At 49.4% G+C, this 22,301-nt stretch overlaps 1 long non-coding RNA gene across 1 annotated transcript in view; it reads left to right on the forward strand.

Moving 5' to 3' along the window:
* The first annotated feature begins 857 nt into the window (after positions 1-857).
* Positions 858-22,301, forward strand: part of LOC136793970 (uncharacterized) — a 40,003-nt gene continuing 18,559 nt past the window's right edge. The window contains exon 1 of the long non-coding RNA XR_010840080.1: positions 858-960. This is a non-coding gene — a long non-coding RNA (uncharacterized lncRNA). The remainder of the gene's footprint in view (positions 961-22,301) is intronic.

Raw genomic sequence — 22,301 nt, forward strand, 5'->3', positions numbered from 1 at the left:
ACTGCCAGAAAGCCGCTCTCAGAGGGCCCTGGAGGTGTGAGGTTAGACCTCCCTCTCCGTGAGGCATTTGAAACTTCGGCTGCTGGGGCAAGAGGGCAGAGGGTCCCTGCCGCCCTGTTGGGAAACCTGACTTCTCATCATCAGAGGAACCTGATGGAGAATTGGGAGGAGGGGGCCTCCCTTCTGCCCCTTAGGGGAAGACTCAGCAGTGACTCCCAGAAGGAAAGATAATGATGAGCATGGTTGCCAATAAACGCTTTATTACAGGCTTTGAAAGATTAGAGACCCAGGAACCCCCGGCCCTACTCCGTACCCATCACCTGAAATCCACACTGCCTCTAAGAAAAAGCTTGTGATACCAACGCAGCTGCAGAAGGCCCCGCCTCCCGCCCACATGGCCACCCCCTGCCCCTCCAGGGGACAGGAGAGTTGAGTCCCTCCACGGGAGTCAGACAAGTCATTAGACCAAACTGCAAGAGGCAATTACATCTTTGTTTCTCAGAATCTGTGACAGAGAGCAGCAGAGGGTAGCATCACACCACCCTGGGGGCGCTGGGACATTTGCTCTGAACGCAAAAGCAGGGTGTATTAAGTTGGAGTGGAAATGCTTCATCCACGGTTACTGGTGGCGGTCGCGAAGAAGCCTCGCCCAGAGAGATGCTTCCACTCAGACTGGCCCCTCCTGGCCCTGGTCCAACATAGGCTTGTACCGAACAATCTTTCTACATCATCTTTTTTTTTTTTTTTTTTTTTTGCGGTACGTGGGTTGTGGCCTCTCCCATTGCGGAGCACAGCCTCCGGACGCGCAGGCTCAGCGGCCGTGGCTCATGGGCCCAGCCGCTCCGCCGCACGTGGGATCTTCCCGGACCGGGGCACGAACCCATGTGCCCTGCATCGGCAGGCGGACTCTCAACCACTGCGCCACCGGGGAAGCCCTCTACATCATCTTAGTGACATAAGGTACTCATGCCGTTTTTTAGCATAGTTGTTTTTACAGACACCACGACTTGTTTTGATTTCATCAACAAAACGCAATCATTTACCCCTTGCACAGTGCCCGACACATACTGGGTGTGAAATGAACATGGGATAAAACGATAACTTTAATAACATATGCAATTATATAATAATAAAAATAATAAGGTCAGAGCTAACTTGTTAGAGAACTTTCTTCCGCTGCCTGTTGTAACCGTGGAAACAGCCAGTGGGCACTCCTGTCTTTTTTGGGGGGGTTATTATTATTATTATTATTTTTTTGGCTGCACACAGGCTTTCTCTAGCTGTGGCGAGTGGGGGCTACACTTTGTTGTGGTCTGCGTGCTTCTCATTGTTGTGGTTTCTCTTGTTGTGGAGCACAGCCTCTAGGCACTTTAGTAGTTGTGGCACACGGGCTCAGTAGTTGTGGCTCACGGGCTCCAGAGCACAGGCTTAGTAGTTGTGGCGCATGGACTTAGCTGCTCCATGGCATGTGGGATCCTCCCAGACTAGGGCTCGAACCCGTGTCCTCTGCATTGGCAGGCGGACTCTTAACCACTGCGCCACCAGGGAAGCCCGGTGCTCCTGTCTTGAGAGGGCTGCCTCCCCAGTTGACCTGGAAAGAGTATCACCGCAAAGATTACACTCTGGTCCTCAGGGCAGGTGGGGGCAGAGGCTGGGTCAGAGGAGGAGAAATCAAGGACCCTCCTGCATGCACCCTGAGCCTGCATCCCAGGGAAGGGATGCTCCAAGGTGCTGGACCCTGGACCCCCATCTTCTCCCCACCCCAGCCGGAGCAGGTTTGCTCCTAGCCCAAGTGCCCCGCTGGACTCAGCTGCAGCAGAACTGGAGCTCCAGCGCTCGTGGGTGGGTTTGGGGTCCAGAGTCCCCAGAATGTGGGGTGTCAGTGGACACACTTGTCTCTGAGGGGAGTGGGCAGGTCAGAGGGGCCCAGGCTGGGCTGAGGTTGCAGGGGAATCAGCTCTCCCTGACTGCACACTGGGCGTGACACCCCCGTTCTGGCTGTGACTGTCCCCCCGCCTCAGCCTCATCTACCGTCAGATGGGAGCAGAGCCTGAGTGCAAAGAGCTCTTCCCACGGCCTCACTCCCTGTTGAGAAGCCTGTGCGACAGGAGGCCCCGTGTCTGGATGCAGATGGCTTCTCACATCCTATGGGCAGCGTTGCCGCAAAGGCAGTTCCCTAGATCCTCAGGGAGCAGGGGGAGAACAGAGAATGAGGCTATGGGCCCAAGTGATAGTTGGGAACTGTCTTTCTATCCATTGCAGGAGGCATTTTAGTTTGCTCGGGCAAACTAAATACCACAGACTGGGGAGTTTAAACAACAGAAATTTACTTCGCACAGTCTGGAGGCTGGAAGTCCAAGGTCAAGGTGTTGGCAGGGTTGGTTTCTCCGAAGGACTCTCTCCTTCACTTGCAGATGGCCACCTTCTCTCTGTGTCCTCAGGTGACCTTTCCTCCGTGCATGTGTATCCCTGGTGTCTCTTCGCCTTCTTAAAAAGATTTTAGTCATGTTGGATTAGGGCCCCATCTTTATGACCTCATTTAATCTGAATTACTTCCTTAAAGGCCCCATCTTCAAATGCAGTCCCATTGGTTTTAGGGCTTCAACACATGAATTTTGGGGGCACACAATTCAGTCCATAATGAGAGGAAAACAACTTCCAGGTGGCTCCCAAAGGCTTTGGGGCTGTCTTTTGGGTAAAATGTCCAAACTCCATCGCATGCTACGTGGCACATGCATTTAAAGCAGCATGTATGGCTGGAGCACATCTTTCACCAGTTCAGGCCTTTAGGAACCAAGAAAACTTCACTCGTGGCACTGCTGCTTTCTTTACCAAATCAGCCTCTGCCTCACCCTGGGCTGGGGCTAGAGCTCCGGGAGGTGGGTGCTGTGCCTGATGTCCAGGGGCTCGCTGCCAGGCCAGGCATGGTCCGTGCCTCTCTTCCACCCGGGAGGGCTCTAGACAGGAGTGCAGTGGAAGGCTGTGGCCCCTGCATGCTGCTAACAAGCCCCCGCTCCGCCCTTCCCCCTCCGTTCTTTCATACGGATAATTCCTGTGTAAAGTGCTGTGCAGTCTCAGTTGCCAGCTTCTTCCAAAGGGGCCACTGCGTTGGGGGTAGTCCCCAAGTCCACCCTTAGGTTCAGTATTCTCTAGAAGGACTCACAGGACTAAGAAAAGCTATTGTATTTATGCTTGTGGCTTACTACAGTGAAAACACAGATTAAAATCAGCAAAGGGAAAAGGCACATAGGACAGAATCCAGGAGAGAGCAGGGACGAGCTTCCAGCCATCCTGTCCCTTGGATTTACATGCACGGTGCTTAATTCCCCCAGCAATGAAGTGTGACAACGCTCACCAAGCGTTGTCAACCAGAGAAGCTCACCTGAGCCTTGGGGTCTTGGGTTTTTATTGGGGTCAGTCACGTAGGCATGCTGTGCTCCATGACTGACCCAGCTCCTCAAACTCCAGCCCACCAGAGGTTAAACTGATAACAGCATAGCCCACAGCCTCAGGCATAAAATAACAGGTGTTCACCGTAAGGCTCGCCGTTAGCACAAATCATTTGGCAGGGCCCAGGGCCTCCGACGTACCAAGGCGCTGTTATTGGGAAGGATATTCTGAGGGCCCAGAGGTCATCTCCCAGGAGCCAAGCAGGAACCACGTGCAGGGTTTGGGCAAGCCGGGTCTGCTGAGTCACTCCTTTCCTGCAGGGCTCCCCAGCCCCGGGGCCGTGGACCATTACCGGTCCGCAGCCTGTCAGGAACGGGGCTGCCCAGCCGGAGGTGAGCGGCGGACGAGCAAGTGAAGCTTCATGTGCCCGTTCCCCGTCGCTCGCACTTCCCCCTGGACACCCTCTCCTCCCTGCGTCCGTGGAAAAGGTGTCTTCCGCGAAACCGGAACCTGGTGCCAAAAATGTTGGGGACCGCTGCTTTACTGCACAGCCAGCATCCCTGAACCCCTCTGGCTGGGAGATTTAGTACCGTCAGTGCCAGAGGTTATCAATCTGATTCATTTTTGCCGTTATGATCTGGGAAAAATTATATGTTTTTATCCTAATTTTAATTTGTTTGATTATCAGTGAATCAGGTCAACTCTCTACGCATTTCATTGCCACCTGGATTTCTTCTGTACTTTGCTTAGTTAGTTAATTATTTATGTATATGATGGGTCATTTATATTTTTTCTTTATAGGAGCCCCGATGCATTGTGCATATTAGCTTTTTGTCACACGTTGAAAATAGTTTTGTTTTAACTTGTTTTGGGTGAACTACATGGAAATATATAATTTTTAGGTAGTCAGTTGGTCAATCTTTTCTTTCATAATTTTAGACTTTAGTGGTAGGTTGAGAAGGGCTTTCTTCTCCCTGCACTATTCACTCTCCATCATTTCTTCTCATGCTTTATTTTTAAACACTTAAAATATTTGACCTTTTGGAATATTTTAGTGTATATGATGTTAATTTCCTAGGGCTGCTGTAATAAATTACCACAAACTGGTTGGCTCAAAACAGTAACAAATTTATTCTTTCACAGTTCTGGATGCTAGGAGGGTGACTCAAGGGCTTGGTCGACAGGGCTGTGCTTTTTCTGAAGGCTCTGGGGGAGAATCTATTCCACGCCGCTTTCCCAGCTCCCGCATTGTGGGCAATCCTTGGCCTCCCTTGGCTTGTAGACCATCACCCCAATCTTTGCCTCCATCTTCCTGTGTGTTTCTGTCTGTGTCTCTTCTCTTCTTACAAGGACATTGGTCCTCTTGGATTAGAGCTCACCCTAGTGATCTCATCTTAACTTGATAACATCTGCAGAGACACTATTCCCAAATAAGATCGCACTCACAAGTTCCAGGAGTTAGGACTTCAAGGTATGTTTTTAGGAAACACAATTCAAACCATAATACGGTGTCATATCAGGATCTAGGTTCATTTCTTTTCCCAACACTTACCTAATTGCCCCAATGCCATTCATTGAACAATACATCCTTTCTCCATGGATCTATTTCAAGCGCCTTTATTCTGCTCTAGCAATGTATTGCTCAATTTCTACTGAGGTCTTATACTGCTTAACAAGGCATTCGTGTATAACTACCCAGGATAGAGGATTTTAATTGTAAATAGGTTTAAAAAAAAAGCAGCAGTTAACCTCCCATTGTTATTATATTGGGCTATCTTAGTCATTCAATCTGTAATGGAATATCTGTCTGAAGATACTTTCGCTTCTTCCAATTTTCACACCCTTGTTTGGCCTTGGACCCCTGTAGCTCCTGCTTTATAGCTGGTTGTGTTTGACACACACACACAAAAAGCAACTTTTTTTTTTTTTACCTCTTAGCCACTACACTAATAGGATTTGAGTATTAAAAATATATTAATAAAAAAATCTCCATAATGCATTCCTCCAACGCAGGAGTTTATAAATTCTGACACAACACTCCAGAGCTATAAGGAATCAGACCAATACAAGGACTTAATGGCCGAGAGATGCTCATTCAGTCAGTCAACATCTATTTACTGAGTGCCAGGCACTGTTCTAGGCACAGGTGCTACAGCAACAAACAAGACAGACAGACTCTCTGTTTCCATTAAGCTTGTATTTCAGTGGGGAGTGAGAGTGGGGAGGCAACAATTAGACAAGCAAACCTAAAGAGGTACAGAATGCCCCCTCTAAAAACAAAGGAAAGGATCACCGACTTGAATTTCAGGGCAGAATCAAACACTCTGCTAAGCTTTATCTTTCTTGGTGAAAAATAGATTATTGGTGACATCCTCATTTTTCAGATAAGAAAACAGTCACAGAAGTGAAAAACATGTGCAAAATGGAACATACCAATAGTAGCAGAGCTGATACTTGAGTCAATAGACCTACTTAACAACAATCTCCCATTGACAGCTTAGTTCATTAGTTTAAAAAATAGCTTCAGGGACTTCCCTGGTGGCAGAGTGGTTAAGAATCCGCCTGCCAGTGCACGGGACATGGGTTCGAGCCCTGGTCCGGGAAGATCCCACATGCCATGGAGCAACTAAGCCCATGCATCACAACCACTGAGCCTGTGCTCTGGAGCCTGCGTGCCACAACTACCGAGCCCACGTGCCACAACTACTGAAGCCTGCACGCCTAGAGCCCGTGCTCTGCAAGAAGCCACCAAAATGAGAAGCCTGCACACCACAACAAAGAGTAGCCCCTGCTCGCCGCAACTAGAGAAAGCCCATGCACAGCAATGAAGACCCAATGCAGCCAAAAATAAATAAAAAATAAATAAATTTCTAAAAAAAAAAAGGCTTCGTTCCCATTTGTAAGAAGGAGAAACCGAGGCTCAGAAAGAGTACCTGATTATTTGGTTGTCTGCAAGGATAATGCTTATGTAGCAGTTCCTCAAGAAAGCCATCAGAGTCCTCAATATACAACAGATGCACAGTAAATGCTGAATTATGCTGTAAACACCTGAGTTGGTATCAATAATCGGTTGGGTCCCTCTGCATGGGACTGTGAGGTGAAGGAGCTGGATACACACAGGTAACATATTTTCTGATTTGTTTCATTATTTGTGCCAAGAAATCTACATTCCCATGGATATTTTTAACATTTTATTTCAAAATAATTTTAGACAGCGAAATTTGCAAAAAATAATACCCTTCACTACTTCACATAATGTCGTGAGTTTACATACTATGGTACAGTGCCCAACCCCAAGGAAATCAACCTTGGTACAAGACTATTAACTAAGCTACAGACTTATTTGAATTTCACCTGGTTTTTCCCCTGCATAGTAGAGGGTTAGCTCCGCAGGCTTGGAGGTGTTCATGTCCGGAATATTCTGGAGAAGGGATGGGTGCTTGACCAGGATAACATGGTCTTCAGTAGCCCCCATCCCACCCCTCTCACACACACCAAATCTTCCTACAAGCTAGTCCCCCACTTCCCCAGGCTCCTCTTGGAGGACCAGCTCTTCATCCCTCTTCACTACTCAGCTGGGCGGTCAAATCCTGGATGAAACCTTCTGGGTAGCCACTTGGGAGAGAGAAGCACTCATGCTTCCCATTAACAGAGGGCCTTGTGCACGTGGCTGTCATGGCACCCCTCACGTTGCATCCAACTCTCTCCCGAGGTAGGCTGAGAGGTTCCTGGAGCAGGGCTGTGGTGGGCATTGCTCTTGGTCTGCTGAGGGTAGCATCCAACCTTCTTCTGGGATGTGTGCTTTCTCTCCACTGTAACCCCCAGGTGCCATGATCTTACAGACCCCACCCACATGACCACCACTGATTGGTTGGAATTGGGCACCCGACCCCAGCTGGGCCAATCAGAGCCCTTCCCTGAGATTCGTGAACTTGGGAGGGAGCAACAGATGCAGTCACCTTCTGGTGGTGAGCACCCAGCATCCTTGCTGGAGGAAGAGCCTGCCTTGGCGTAGGAGAAAGTGAAGTCAGAGGCTGAGATAAACCCTGGAGAGAGTCAGCTTAGTCCCAGACACCTCGGAGGCCCTATGCCTTCCCTGGATGACATAAGCCTTCCCTCAGGTTTCTTTTACATTCAGCCCAAAGCGTTCGCTAATGTAAAGACCATATTTCATCCTTTCCGCATCGCCAACCGGTGGCAAAAGGCCAGGCGCCCACTACATCTCACATGATTATTGAGTGAATGAAATAGAGGAGTTCCAAGGCCTATGTTGGCTACATCGCAGTGTTCCTCAGGGCCATTGCCGCCTTTCTGTTGCCATATATGGAACTCGATGGACCAGACGCAACTCCAGGCTCTTCCTCGTGGGTCCTTAAACAAACATGTTGAACAGCATTCATTTTACAGGCACCTTCAAGAGACTGTCTAGGTGATTTGCAAAAACAGTCTGCCGGCCTAATGCAATCAGAAGAGCCAGTGTTTTCCATCCTACACTTGGGGATTAGGAGGAAAAGCCGGTGTAAGCAGGGCGTAGGGGTTAGCACAGCTGTGGAGGCGTGGAAAGCAGATTGCACAGCTCAGCATGGCCTGCGTCAGGGAAAGTCAGCCAGGACGCAACCCCAGGTGACAAAAAAAGAAGAAAAGGAAGTCCAGATTTTATTTCCCAAACTCATCTTAATTTTATTCCCTAGCTCATCTTAAAATCGGTGAATAATTCAAGACAGAATGATCTGGTTAGACAACAGCAATATTTCTACTCGGTGGCTACGTCCACAGTAGAAAAAGGAAACTGGTGCATATTTTGGGTAAATAAGAATGTCTTCTCTGTTCATTTGAAGTAAAACTTTTTTCGTCTGCTTATAAAGCAGACAAGTCCGTTTGCAGAAGAGTATAAAGTGCCCAGGGCTGGGGCAGGGGGGGAGGGTCAGGCTCACCTGGCACCCAGCCCTGTGAGGGCCTGTTCAAGGGGCCTGGAAGCCCGGGAAGGAACACGCCCCAGGGAAGAGAGAGCCTCATACAAGATCCTGGTCCTTAATTTCTCTGCCTCTGGAGCAGGAGGCTGGCCGAGGCTGCAGAGCACAGGGCAGCCAGACACCCCTCCTGGGAGGCGCTTTCCGCTCTGGGTGGTGGAGGGCGCTCTGCTGGGACGTGCTCTGCTTTGGTGTGAGCCCGGGCTGCCCTCATGGCGGCAGTGGCCTCGGCGGAGAGAGCTGGGGCGGGGGTTGTTCTCGATGATCACCCGGCTTTGATACCCTGAGGCTCTGGCCTTGACTTGCACAGCATCGGCCTTGGGGTCCCAGACTCTGGTGGCTCCGAAAGGCAGGGTCTGTCCCAGGGGCTGGTTCTGTGGGGACACGGGAGGCGGTGGCTTTGGTGGGGCAGCTCCACGCTGTGTGAAGCCCTCTGTTGGTTGCCAAGGCTTGATACTGTCACTGTCATTCTTGTCAGACTTACAAAAAACAATTCCGTTTAGTTTGCATTTATATACATTTATGTAGACCTTTGTGACTTGCCTCCTTATATCCTGCCCATTATTTTCACTTTTTTTTAAAAACTTGACTTTAGGAACTCTGTATGTATTCTGGATAGTAATCTTTGTCAGTAATGTAAGGTGCAAATTTTTTCCCAGCACTATGTTGCAATTTTAACTTTATTTATGATTTATTTCGTTTTAGGGAGGCTTTAGTTTGTATGAAATAAAACCTGTCGGTCTTTTCCTTTGGAAAAAAAAAACCACACAAAACCCTCTGTTGGATGCCTCACAGCTCTGACAATTCAAAAGCGTAATTAACTGTGAAGTTCATTGTTTAGTATCTGTCTCAGCAATAGGGTGACCAGGTGTCTGCTAAATAGGGTGACCAACCTGTCTAGTTTGTCCAGGATTTCCTCAACGTTAGCACTGAAAACGCTGCGTGCCAGGACCCCCCACCCCCAGTCCTTTGCAAACCAGGACAGTTGGTCACCCTACTTAGCAGACAGATGGAAATCTCCACCAGCAGGGCCCCCGAGTCTGTAATCCACTGTATCTCCTATATTCCTACTCGGACCCGGTGCCTCGCACAGAATGTGCATCCTGTCAACAATCACCGAACAAAAAGGATTATTATTCCTGGAAATGCTCTGCAAATATTTGCTGACGAATGCCCCCCGCTAGTAAACGAATTCTTTTCAATACTATAATATTACCAGTAAATGGGACACACTGGGTTTACAAACTTGTTTAAAAAGGAATAGAGATTTTTGTACACGTAGAGAGTGCCAAGGGGGGGTAAGTTTAGCAGAGCTAAATCCTCTAAAAACAGTTCAGCAAATGACCTCTAGAGGCTTGATTTCTTGAATCAGTCTTAAGTGCAGATTATGGATTTCCAGATCCTCTCAGTTATGAGGGCCCAAAGCAGGAAAGATAGATGCTGGACAAATGTGACAGTTATGCAGAAGAAGAACTTATTACGTGGAAGGTCACCTAACGTAGCAATTTCACAAACATTGCCTTGGATGGGACGCATAGGACTGTGGGCCTGGAGATGTGACACGATTTGAAATCAGGCTGTCTGGTTTTACAGCACATTCTCCCACTTCACCTTGGCCGGGGACGCAGTGACGGAGCCAATGGCCCCGTGGTTTCCTGAGGCTGTCCAAGCCCCAAGCCTCTAGACGCATCTGTAACTGTAGGCTGATGACCACGTGACAGTGTTAAAATGTCGGAAAGACACAGCACAACCACCGCTGGTTGCTTGTTCTTTGCATGTCTCCAAGGCAACCTGGGGCCATGACCAATCCTTGGCCCATCCTTGAGAACAAGGCTCTTGGGAGGTCTGTGATGTCAGTGATTGATGAAGCTGTGTACACCTGGCACGGGGGACCGTGTCCTGCCAGCGTGTCAGGATGGCTTTGCACAAACACCAAGACTAATAACGCACACCTGGTTTCACGGTTGGAGTCCTGAGTTCTGGTTGCTGTGGCTGGCTGATAGCAGGATGTTTCTATGGGACCGACCCCCCCCATTGGCACCTGGACCCTGAGACGTGCGTGGGCTTCCACGCGTGACCCCGTCGTCCTCTGCTGGAGAAAAAGCACATCCCGAGTGGGCGCAGAGGAGGCATGGCCGGGGAGCCTGTGCCGGGCTTCTGGGGATTCCAGCAACACCTAGCTTTCCCTGCCACTTCTGCTCTGCGCCCTCTGCTGTAATAAATCTCAGCCCTGAGTACAGGTCACACTGTGGAGTCCTGTCAGTCTCTCTAGCAAGTCGTCAGCCATAAGGAGGTGTAGGCCCCCCAGCACGGAACAGGAAACAGTGGAGCCCCGTTCCTCTTTATTCTGCTGGATGCTGCCCAGCCCTGAGATCCAGGCCATGCACCTCTCACCCAGCCCTACCCCTTCCAGCTTTGAATGCGGGTGGCGAGAAACAAGGGGCAGAAGAGCTACAGGCCGAGCAGGAGCTCCAACCATAATCCCCCTGGAGGGGTCCTCTGAGGCTCAGAGCCCCAGCGTGCACCCGCCTGGGAAGTGCAGGAGGAAACGTAAGGCCCAGGCAGAAGGGGTACGGAGGGGGGAGGTCCCTGGGAGGCAGATTTCAAGGTTCGTTGCCTTTCGGAATCTCCGGGATTTTTGGACTGCAGTTAATTTACCTAACTGGAGTCAAAGCCACAAGGGCTGCCCTGGGACCTCTGTTATTTATTACGGTTCAGCCAGGCAAGCACTTTGGGTCAAAGTATCCTCCAGCCCTGCAGATCCCCCTCCATGTGTGCATATCTCTGTTTCACGGTCCAGAAGCACATAGCAAATCCATTCTCTCTCTCCTTTTATCCATCTATATCTATCTATCTATCTTTAGTATTTTTATATGTATAAGCTGAAGAAGCACATTTCAAATCCATTCTCTTTTTATCTGTTTATTTACCTATATCTATTTGTCTGCTTGTTTACCTATAATATGTTTATATATATAAACTAAGGAGCACAATCACAGGTGCAAATATCAATTAAACACTTAAAGAGTAAGATAGCTGAACAATTACAAAATACACTTGCTAGTCAAAATATCCCAGCATTTATTTTGCATCCAAAATGAATGCTAATCCAGAATAGCCAAAATAACCTTGTAAAAGCAGAACAAAGTAGGAGGGCTTATACTTCCTGATTACAAAACATACTTCAAAGCAATGGTAATCAAGACAGTGGTACTTGCATAGGAAAAATGTAGAGACCAATAAAATAGAATTATAGAGTTCAGAAATAGACCCATATGTCAAATAATTTTCAACAAGGGTGCCAAGAGCATTCAATGGGAGAAAGAATGTCTTTTCAGCAACTGGAACAGCCACATGCAAAAGAATGAATTTTGACCTTTACCTCAGACCTATACAAAAATTAACTTAAAATGGACCAAAGATTTATATGTAAGGGCTAAAACTATAAAACTTAGAAGAAAACATATAAGAAAACCTTTATGATACTGGATTTGACAACAGTTTCTTAGATATGACACCAAATGTACAAGCAACAAAGGAAAAACATAGGTAAGCTACACTTGATCATGATGAAAACGACATCATCAAAAAAAAAGTGAAAAGACAACCCACAGAATCGGAGAAAATATTTACAAACCATATATCAGAGAAGAGTCCAGTATCCAGAATATATGAAGAACTCTTACAACTCAACAAGAAGACAAACAACCCAATTTAAAAATGAGCAAAGCACTTGCATACACATTTTCTCAAAGACATAGGTATAAATAGCCAACAAGCACATTAAAAAATGAGGCTTAAACTTAAGTCAACATAATCAGTAAAGGGACAAAATTTACATCATGTGCCTCCAGTTGGGAGGCACTGAGAAGGTCCCTTAAGTATATATTCTAACCAAAAATACATCTGAAACCTCAGATAAACCCAAATTTCAGGGCATCTCGGTGAAGGGTATATGAGAGTTTTTTATACTAATCTCTTACAACTCTCCAGGAACAACTTTTATGTCCTTCAGAAATACCATTGTCATTCAAAACAAAAAGAAGGCTAACAAAAGATGTCAGATTAAAAGAGAACAAAGAGAATTGGCAACTAAATATAATGTGTGATCCTGGTTTGGATCCTGGACTGGGAGGAAAATGCTGTAGAGACATCATTGGGGCACTTGGTGATTAGGAATAGTATTCTATCAGTGATGAATTTCCCCACTCTGATAACTGCACTGTGGGTACATGAGAGAATGTAATTGTTTCTAGGAGATATATGTGGGGATATTTAGGGGAGAAGGGGCATGATGTCTGCAACCTACTCTTAAATAGATCAGGGAAAAATTACATATATATTTATCTACAAAAAGAGGGGTGATGTGGGAAAACTGGGCAAAATGTGAATAATGGTTGTGCATCCAGGTGAAGGGTGTGTGGGAATTTTTTGTACTGTTCTTGCAACTCCTCTGTAAGCTGGCAATTATCTAAAGACAAAAAGTTAAAATAAGTTAATATATTAGAGTAAAAATAAAAATCTTATCCGAAAAATATTTATAAGGACTCCCCTGGTGGCGCAGTGGTTAAGAATCTACCTGCCAATTCAGGGGACGCGGGTTCGAGCCCTGGTCCGGGAAGATCCCACATGCCACGGAGCAGCTAAGCCCGTGCGCCACAACTACAGAGCCTGCGCTCTAGAGCCCGCGAACCACAACTACTGACCCCACGCGCCACAACTACTGAAAACCACCTGCCTAGAGCCCGTGCTCTGCAACAAGAGAAGCCACCGCAATGAGAAGCCCGCACACCGCAACGAAGAGTAGTAGCCCCCGCTCGCCGCAACTAGAGAAAGCCCCTGCGCAGCAACGGAGACCCAACGCGGCCAAAAACAAATAGATAAATTTATTTTAAAAAATATATACATTTATAATACAAAGTTAGAAAAACAAGCGTCTCTGCCGTAAAATCTCAGGGGATGAAATCACCTCCAGCCCCCAGGAGGCAGTGCAGCCCCCGTTGTCTCTCAGCCCGGGCGGGTGGGCTGCAAAAGGAGCAAACTTCCAACTTGGCACGGACACCAACGGAGAGTCCCGGAAGCCTGGAGTTTGCCCTCGAGAGAAGAGCATCATTTCCTGGCAGAAGATGAGGAGGAGGAGAAAATCACTTCTGAGACTACAGGAGCTTCTAGAAGAATCCGAGAGTCCAGAGGCTTCACATTGTCCTCAGCGTTAGAGGCCGGGTGCGACTCTCCAAGGCTGCTCCTTCCTGCCGCAGGCGATCAGAGTCACATTACCTCGAGCCAAGGAGCACGGGCTGAGCACCTACTGTGCGTGGAAGCCTGTGAGAGTGAGGCCACCAGGGGCGGCGTGTGTGTGTGTGCGTGCCTGTGTGCGTGTGTGTCTGTGTGCGTGTGTGTCTGTGTCTGTGCGCATGTGTGTCTCTCTCTGTGTGTGTGTTTGTGTGTGCGTGTGTGTCTGTGCGCGTGTGTCTGTGTGTGTCTCTGTGTGTGTGTCTGTGTGTGCGTGTGTGTCTCTGTGTGTGCGTGTGTGCGCGCGCGTGTGTCTGTGTGCGTGTGTGTCTGTGTGCGTGTGTGTCTGTGTGCGTGTGTCTGTGTCTGTGTGCGTGTGTGTCTGTGCGCGTGTGTGTCTCTGTGTGTGTGCGTGTGTGTCTGTGCGCGTGTCTGTGTGTGCGTGTGTGTCTGTGCGCGTGTCTGTGTGTGCGTGTGTGTGTGTGCATGTGTGTCTGTATCTGTCTCTGTGTGTGTGCGTGCGTGTGTCTGTGTGTGTGTGCGTGTGCGTCTGCGTCTGCGTCTGTGCGCGTGTGTCTGTGTCTGTGTGCGCGCATGTGTGTGTGTGGAAACCGGCAGAGCTTTGCAGCAGTGCTGCGTATGGGTTATGACTAATCTGGGGTGCTGTGCTCGCAGACTCATCCCACTGAGGAAGCCATGTCCCGGCCGTGACCATCGCACCACAGCGGGGGGGGGGGGGGGATGCTGAGCACTTCACAGCGCTCACTCCGTGCCAGGGAATGTGTGACTATTTCACCTGCGTTAACTCCTAACCCTCGCAGCAACCCCGGGGGGCAAGGGTCACTATTGTCTCTTATTTTACAGATGAGAGGTCAAGTAACTTGCCCAAGGCCACTCCACCAGGGACAGCTGCTACCAAGACCTGAGGTTCTTAATCAAAACTGAGGTGGCCTTGGGACTTCCCAGGTAGTCCAGTGGCTAAGACTCCAAGTTCCCAATGCAGGGGGCCTGGGTTCGATCCCTGGTCGGAGAACTAGATCTCGCATGCGGCAACTAAGGATCCCTCGTGCCACAACAAAGATCCTACATGCCACAACTAAGATCTGGCTCAGCTACACAACTAAGTAAAAATTTTTTAAAAATACAGAAAACTGAGGAGGCCTCCCTAGCACAGGAACACACATCTCACTCTCTTTTGATCCCGTCCTGGGACGTAAGTTGAAGTGCCTCTAGGAAGCAGCTCTAAGGGAACATGAGGACATTCTTCTTGCTCTGGGAGACAAGTCCACAGTTTTGCAATATGGCGCGTTTGTACACAGAAGGAGTCATTGCCCTAATCCCACTCGGGCAATGGGCTTCTCTTGGCATGGTTTTATGAATAAATTGCTTAAACTGACCTTTGTGAGTTTCACACCAAATTGGAAAAGAAAAAGATTGGTTCAGCCAGTTGGCATTTTAGGAGTATGCAAAATATTTCAGAGCACTGGCTCAAGCTTTTGTGCATTCCCATTAAAAAAAAAAGTTTCCTGGCAAACATTTTGAGCATCATTTGTGAAGTTACCCTGTCCACACTGCCCCAGGCCAGGGAAAGGCAAGTTTATAGGGAGCCTCCTTCTGTCTCCCACTGGAGGGTCATTTTTAAAGGCAAGTAGTCCTTTGGGAAATGCTCTTGGCCCCTGCTCTTGAGTTACGATAAAGAATTAGAGCCACACAGTGAGCCTGCATCTCAGTTCTTTGTCACCACAAAGGAACACAGTAGCGAAACAAGTTGAATCTGCACCATTGTTTTTTCAGCACAGATAGTAATGTGTCCTTGGTCAATGGGCAGGTGACAACCCGGGCACCCAGATTCTTTAAAAAGAGTACGTTGTGTCTAGCAGCCAGTGAAGCTATCACGTACCCACTTGGCTTCTGGAGGTGGAAGGTGGTCTAGCCCAGAGGTCACAGAGGTCTTCATCTAATGCAGGTGTTTTCAGACTCTGGTGCACAACGGCCTTCCCCGGGGACCCTGTAAAAAAACCACCAATGCTACCTGATCCCAGACTGTTTCAACCAGGTCCTGTGGGTGGGCTCCTGGGTGGGAACTGTGTCCTCAACAAGCTCCTCAAGCAACAGAAGTTGGAGGATGGACTTGGGTCAGAGTTGATGAACCAGTAGTACTGTTGCTTTCTGCCACCCAACTCTCAGGAAAGACCCCAGGACACCACAAACAAGAGGCCGCCGTCAGGAGCAGTTGGGTCTCCCTGATCGGGTCTCGCTTTTGTTCCCAGCATTTCCCCTAGATAACCTAGTCCACCAAGAGATGCTCGTATGCTACCCATCACTGCTGGTTTCCCATTCACAAGGACAACAAGGACACAGAAGTGGGAAGTTAGTAGCTTGGGACCAGAGGGTGAATTATAATTGGGACAAAAAAGATTTTGGAGGAGGGAGGCCTGGGCTGGGCAGGCGTGTGGCAGGCTGTGTCTTCCAAAGATGGCCCCAGCGTTCTCTCGCATCTCTCACGTTCTTCTGCAACGTGACCTTGGCACTCTCCCATCAGGAAGCGGAGTCTCCTTCTCCATCCCCTGGGACCTGGGCTGCCTGTGGCAGAATTGATGCTGTGCGACGCCAAGGCTGGGTCAGAACAGGCCCCAAGCTCCTGCCCAGCTCCCTGGGAAAGTCCTTCCTGGGGGGGCTCCTGCTCAGGTCCTAGCCACCACGCTACAAGAAGCCCAAGCGTCACACAGAAGCGCCGTGCAGAAGCGGCTTGCGGGTGCCCCTCAGCTGTCTCAGCTGAACCCGCTCCCAAGTCATCCCACCTCAGGCACTAAGTGTAAAGAAGCCTCCGGGGGAGCCCAGCCCCAAACCATTCGTGCCTTCCCTGCTGAGGCTTCAAACCATCCCTGCTCCACCTGTCCCAATTCCTGACCCACGGAATCCCTGAGCATGATAAAAATGGTTCTCGTCTGATGCCATTATATTGGGAATGCTTGTTACACAGCACGGATCACTGGAAGAGCAGGGCGTATCTGGTGTCCGGGCACGACTGCGTGATGGAGGCCTGAGGATGGGGAACCTGGCTGAGGCAAGGCCCTCCAGGCTCCGGTTAAGAGAGTGGGCTCTAGGGCTGTCTGGGTTTGAATCCAGTTCCTGCCGCTCACCAGCTCTGTGACCTCAAGAAATTTACGTAACCTCTCTGGGGGGGGTGGAGCTAGTAATAGTCCCCAAGTGAGCATGTTGCTCTGTGGATGAGACGTGTTACTGTATGAACAGCGCCTGGCTCACGGGAACGCCCTGTTAGGTGTTGGCAGTCGTTTCCAATTTGCACAGGCCTCGGTCCAAAAGCCATCACGGGAGGATGTAGTTCTGGTCTAGGAGGCACTTATGCTTGGAAAGCAATACTATCTCTGTCTCAGAGTCTGATGGGGGAAGAAAGACAGGCTAGCTGCTCTCATTGTCTGTGTTCTGGGAACTCGAGGCATAAAGAAAGATGCTGTGTTCTGAGGGGGAGGGCCTGGCGGGGTCCTGGGGCAAAGCACGCTAGAACTGAGGATAAAGTCAGGCAGGAGAGAGGCAGGTGAAGAAACTGGAGAGAGAGAGAGCTGGGCCCGGGCCAGTGGGTGGTGGTGTTTTAGTGGTGTGTGCGTGTGCATGTGCGTGTGTGTGCGCGTGTGTGTGTAGGGGGGTCACCCCAGGGAACAGTGGGAGAAGGCCCCAGGGATGTGACCCAAGCTGAGACAGTGAAGGGCCATGTAGAGCAAGCTGCATGTTAGGGGCGACCTCTGGAGCTGAGGCATAAGGGGATTTTAAGTGAGGCTGTGGCTGGAATTATGAGGCGAAGTCCCGCTAGGGAGGGTCTCTGGCAGCGGGGCCGGGGAGACCCGGGAAGGGCCTAGAACCCAGCAGAGGCAGGACACCCCAGCTGGCTCCACATCTTCTGCCGCCACCGGGAGAACCGTCTCCCACGTCCTCTAAGGTGGAGCGACAGAATCCAGTTCTCTGCACCTGAATATACACAGACGCGCGTCCCAGTTCCCGGGTTAATTTTTCTCTTGGCCTCTCTCCTCCTTGGTGAGCGAGCCAGCTTCACTTTTCCTGGCTCCCTCTAGCCAGGTCCCCCTTTAACACCTGCTGAGAGCTAACTGCATTGGACAGAAAGCACCTGTTATTCAGCGTGTGCAGCGCTGCCCCCAGGGGAGCTGTTACAATAGTTTTAAAGACCTTGAAATTACTTTGATGAAAGTGATACTTAAACTCCTATCACGCCCGCAAGTCTGTGTGTGCCATCTGCCTTTATTAAAGACGATGATTTGACGGTTCTCCCGTAAAGGATCCCAGACGCTGCTCTTGGGCTCCGCCAAAGAAGGAGATTTATGTTACAATCACTTCGGGTTCCCGAACGGTTGAGAGTCATTGTATCAGTAGTTGGCACATAGTGGGTACTTCATAAATGTTTGTGGGATGAGAGGGAATGCGTCACTGAATGAAAGACACTGGCAGTGATGATGACCTAATTAAAATCTTGCTAATTTAAAAACCCCAGCCCGGAGCAGCTGTGGTTGCTAATACCACCCGTGCGAGGGGCATGCTTGCTCCGTGCCTGGATTTTGCAAACAGGACGGAGAAATCCAGAACGAGGGGCAGAGGACTGCCTCCTGTGCCCTCAGCAACGGGGCCAGCGTGTCCCGGCAGCACCTGCCACCCGGGCCCGGCTAGCGTCCTTACTGCCAGGTCCCCCACGGGTGGGCCAGGGGCTCCCACGTCTCAGAATGTGATAGTGGAACAACTCGTTCCCCCGGAAACAGCACAAAAGTGGCTGAGTTGGCCTGTTGGGGACAGTTCTGAGGTTGACGTTACCCTGGCAGCTCCCGACACCAGATGTGCCCCGGCGCCCCGCCGGGGAGGGCTTGTCCAGTTTAGCGGGTCAGTACGTCATCCTCCACCTCAACGCGTTCCAGGACCCAGCCAGCCCCTCACTCCTTTCGATTTGCATTTGGGAATTCTTTTGAGCCTCAAGACACCGGCTCGTCCTCTGCGTGCTCCTCCCGTGGGAGTGCAGACTCCACAGGATGGCCAGCCCCGGGCAGGTGCATAGAGTCTCCTCCGCAGCCCGGGAGGATGCATCATGGTCACGCAGCAGATTCCTCCCCCCGTGCAGAATCAGGTACCTCAACAGGAGTCACCTTGAGAAGCGACAGGCATATCTCAGTGTCTCTAACACTTGAACCGCTTTCAAATCTTGTGGCAAATTGTCTAAAATACATTGTTATTGAAAACAACCACACAGGGCTTCCCTGGCGGCGCGGTGGTTGAGAGTCCGCCTGCCGATGCAGGGGACGCGGGTTCGTGCCCCGGTCCGGGAGGATCCCACGTGCCGCGGAGCGGCTGGGCCCGTGAGCCATGGCCGCTGAGCCTGCGCGTCCGGAGCCTGTGCTCCGCAACGGGAGAGGCCACAACAGTGAGAGGCCCGCGTACCACAAAAAAAAAAACAAACAAAAAAATACCCACACAACTTCAAATGCTGAGGGTTGATCTGAATTCTAGAAAAAGGCGAGTCATTCAGAGCAGAGCCTGGGGAGTGATCAAATTTGGGTAAACAAGGCATTTTTAGGTGAAAAATGAGGACTGCTTTTAAAGCGATCAAAGTGGTTTTTCATCTGTGACTCTTAACCTGGATTTTGTAAGCATCAGGTAGATGTCTTGTCAAAGGCAGCTGTATTATTTAAAAGTAACATGGAGCCCATGACAACCGCCATTTAGATGGGCAAATCTAGGCATGTTTCTCAAAAGCTAGTCTAATTCATTTATTGGGACAAGCACTGTTTACAAAACAGATCTGAATATACCAGAATGATCAAGGCAATGCCTCCCTGCAAAACGTTAGACCATATTGTAAAAATGTCCTTGCTTTAAAAATAGATTTTAGTGTGTATGTATATGCTGATCATTTCCCACTTTCTTTTCTTTCCGTCTTCGCAAAAATAACAGAGGCCCCCGAGTAACAAGGCTTCTAATACGGGACTAGCCTTAGTTCCTGTCATTCCAGAAAGGCACCCAGTTAGGTTGTTTACCAGCCTCTCTCCTAAATGGCTGCACTCAGAACATTCTGAGTTTCTATGGCAGACCCATTAACAATCCATCCAAAATCCAACCCTCCCCTCTGCCTTGTTAGCAAAGAACCACCGCTTGGCCCAGCTAAATACATGCCCTTGCAGGGGGAGGGCCACTGAACAAGAGCAGAAGTCACCTGGCTTTTGCAGAATCTTTGGCTTTCCTGATAAAAGACACAGACATGGCCAGAGCCTCCTCTTCTCCTGCTTCTTGCTGTCTTGAAGGAAGACGTGATGTCTAGAGCTGCAGCAGCCCTTTTGAAACCAAGAGGCAACAAGACTGAGGATGAAAAGCCAACCAGGCAAGACAAGGGTAAGCCTGGGTGTCTGATGGCCTTGGCCGATAGCAGGAGAAAGGCCAGCAGTCTTAGACATCTGGGCTTCTCAGCACACGGGAACAAGGCCGTCTGCTCTGGTGGTCAGGCTCTCTGCTCTCAGCAGCAGACACAGCCCGATCTCCACACCGGCCACTCCTTTACTTAAGGAACACATGGCAAGCGCAGCTGTGCGGCCGGCAGGGAGGTAGGAAGGCATGGACATCAGAAGCATTGCCAAACCTGAGCTGAGTCTGTTTGTTTATAGGAAGGGTGAGAAGAACCACAGATCTTCAAGGCTGATAATTCTTGTCTTGACAGAATTCTGGAATCAATAGTTCTAACATAATTATGAGGTTCTCATTTAAAATGCATTATAGAGGTTACACATTAACATTTTATATTTGCAGGTGACTCATGTGCTTGGGAGGCCATACTTTTCTTGTGGGTAACAGGGAGGGGATCGGATGCTGGTTAAGACCCCTGCTCAGGGGAGGGGCAAACAAAAGGGATCTGGTGTTTAGAGTGTGCCTGTTTTCTGCCCACAGTGCCATGCAAGAGACCCCACCTATACCACTTCATTTAATTCCCACATCCACCATGACAAGGAGGTCTTATTCCCTCTTTTTTATACATGTTGAACACAAGTCTCAGAGAGGTTGAGTAATTTGCCCAAAGTCACACAGCTGGTGGAACAGATCTCTCCCACAGCCCCAACCTCATGCCTCATGCCCAGCTAGATTTGAGTCACGAGTTTTTGATGGAAATGTATCAGAGGAGAGCCCAGTCCCAACCTCAGAAGCATAGGATTTCTCTTGCGGGGGGGCGGGGGGGCGGTGGGGAGCAGGGGGCAAAACTGATAACTTTAGAGGCTCCTGAATTTCTCCTTTGGTGTATTAGCTTAAGAAAATTACTGTGTTGCTCTCTGGAATATTTATGGAGAATGTGAATTAGGAACTGTTGAAAGAGACATTAATAGATGTGAGATTTTTATCATGATTAAACTAATGCTATGTTCATAAGGAACAGACTGAAGGGGCCATCTGTCTAATCCTCCTCTCTTCTTGAGAGGATTTAGCAGAATTAGGATTAAGTAACCCCAAAGACAGTTACAGTATAGTCTTTCTCATGTCAGATGTGCAGAAAGATAGCTCAAGGTTGGAGTCTCAAGTATGGTATAGAAATATCCATTACCTTAAAGTTTGTTAAATTAGCTTCATTTCTACCAAAAGAATCATGAAAGGGCTTCCCTGGTGGCGCAGTGGTTGGGAATCTGCCTGCCAATGCAGGGGACATGGGTTCGAGCCCTGGTCTGGGAGGATCCCACATGCTGTGGAGCAACTAAGCCCGTGCACCACAACTACTGAGCCTGCATATTACCACTACTGAGGCCCGCGAGCCTAGAGCCTGTGCCCCACAACTGAGAGAAGCCACCGCAATGAGAGGCCCACACGCTGCAGCGAGGAGTGGCCCCCGCTCGCTGCAACTAGAGAGAGCTGACATGCAGCAACGAAGACCCAACGCAGCCAAACGGGAAAAAAAAAGAATCATGAAAGCTGTATTGTGGCCCAGTGAATGGATTTTTAGGGTGTTTGTAGGAAAGTTGGTGAACAGAGAAGAGGTGAGCAAGTCTACACAGGTGTCTTCTGTGTCATTGTCTCAAATGGCCCAGCCAGGAGGGAACAGCAGAGGAGAAAGAAGGTGAGATGCTCCATGCTATGGGCTGAATTGTGTCCCCCGTCCCACATTCATACGTTGAAGTCCTAACCTCCAGTACCTGAGAATGTGACTTTATTCAGAGATAGGGCTGTTGCAGATGTGATTAGTTAAGATGAGGTGATACTGGAGTAGGGTGTGTCCCTAATCCAATAAGACCAGTGCCCTTATGAAAAGGGAAATCTGGACACAGACACACACATGGGGAGAATGCCATGTGAACGTGAAGACAGATATTGGGGCAAAGTGTCTACAAGCCCAGGAACACCAAAATGGCCAGCAAACCTCCAGAAGCCAGGAGAGAGACATGGACCAGATTCTCCCTCACAGCCTAAGAAGGAACCAACCCTGCCCACTGCTGGATCTTGGACTTCTGCCTCCAGACCTGGAAGATATTACATTTCTGTCGTTCAAGTCATCCGGTCTCTGGTGTTTTGTTACAGCAGCACGAGTTAACTAACACACCCCACGAGGAAACAGGTCTTGGTAACTAAGATGTCACAAGGGGTTTTCTAGGTCTGAGATATGTTTGCTCATTTCTTCACCTTCATCGAAGAACAGCCACTGGGCCCTTTGTGCAAGTCGGG

This window comes from Kogia breviceps, chromosome 4 (genome assembly GCF_026419965.1).
Source record: "Kogia breviceps isolate mKogBre1 chromosome 4, mKogBre1 haplotype 1, whole genome shotgun sequence".
In the NCBI taxonomy this organism is placed as follows: Eukaryota; Metazoa; Chordata; class Mammalia; order Artiodactyla; family Physeteridae; genus Kogia; species Kogia breviceps.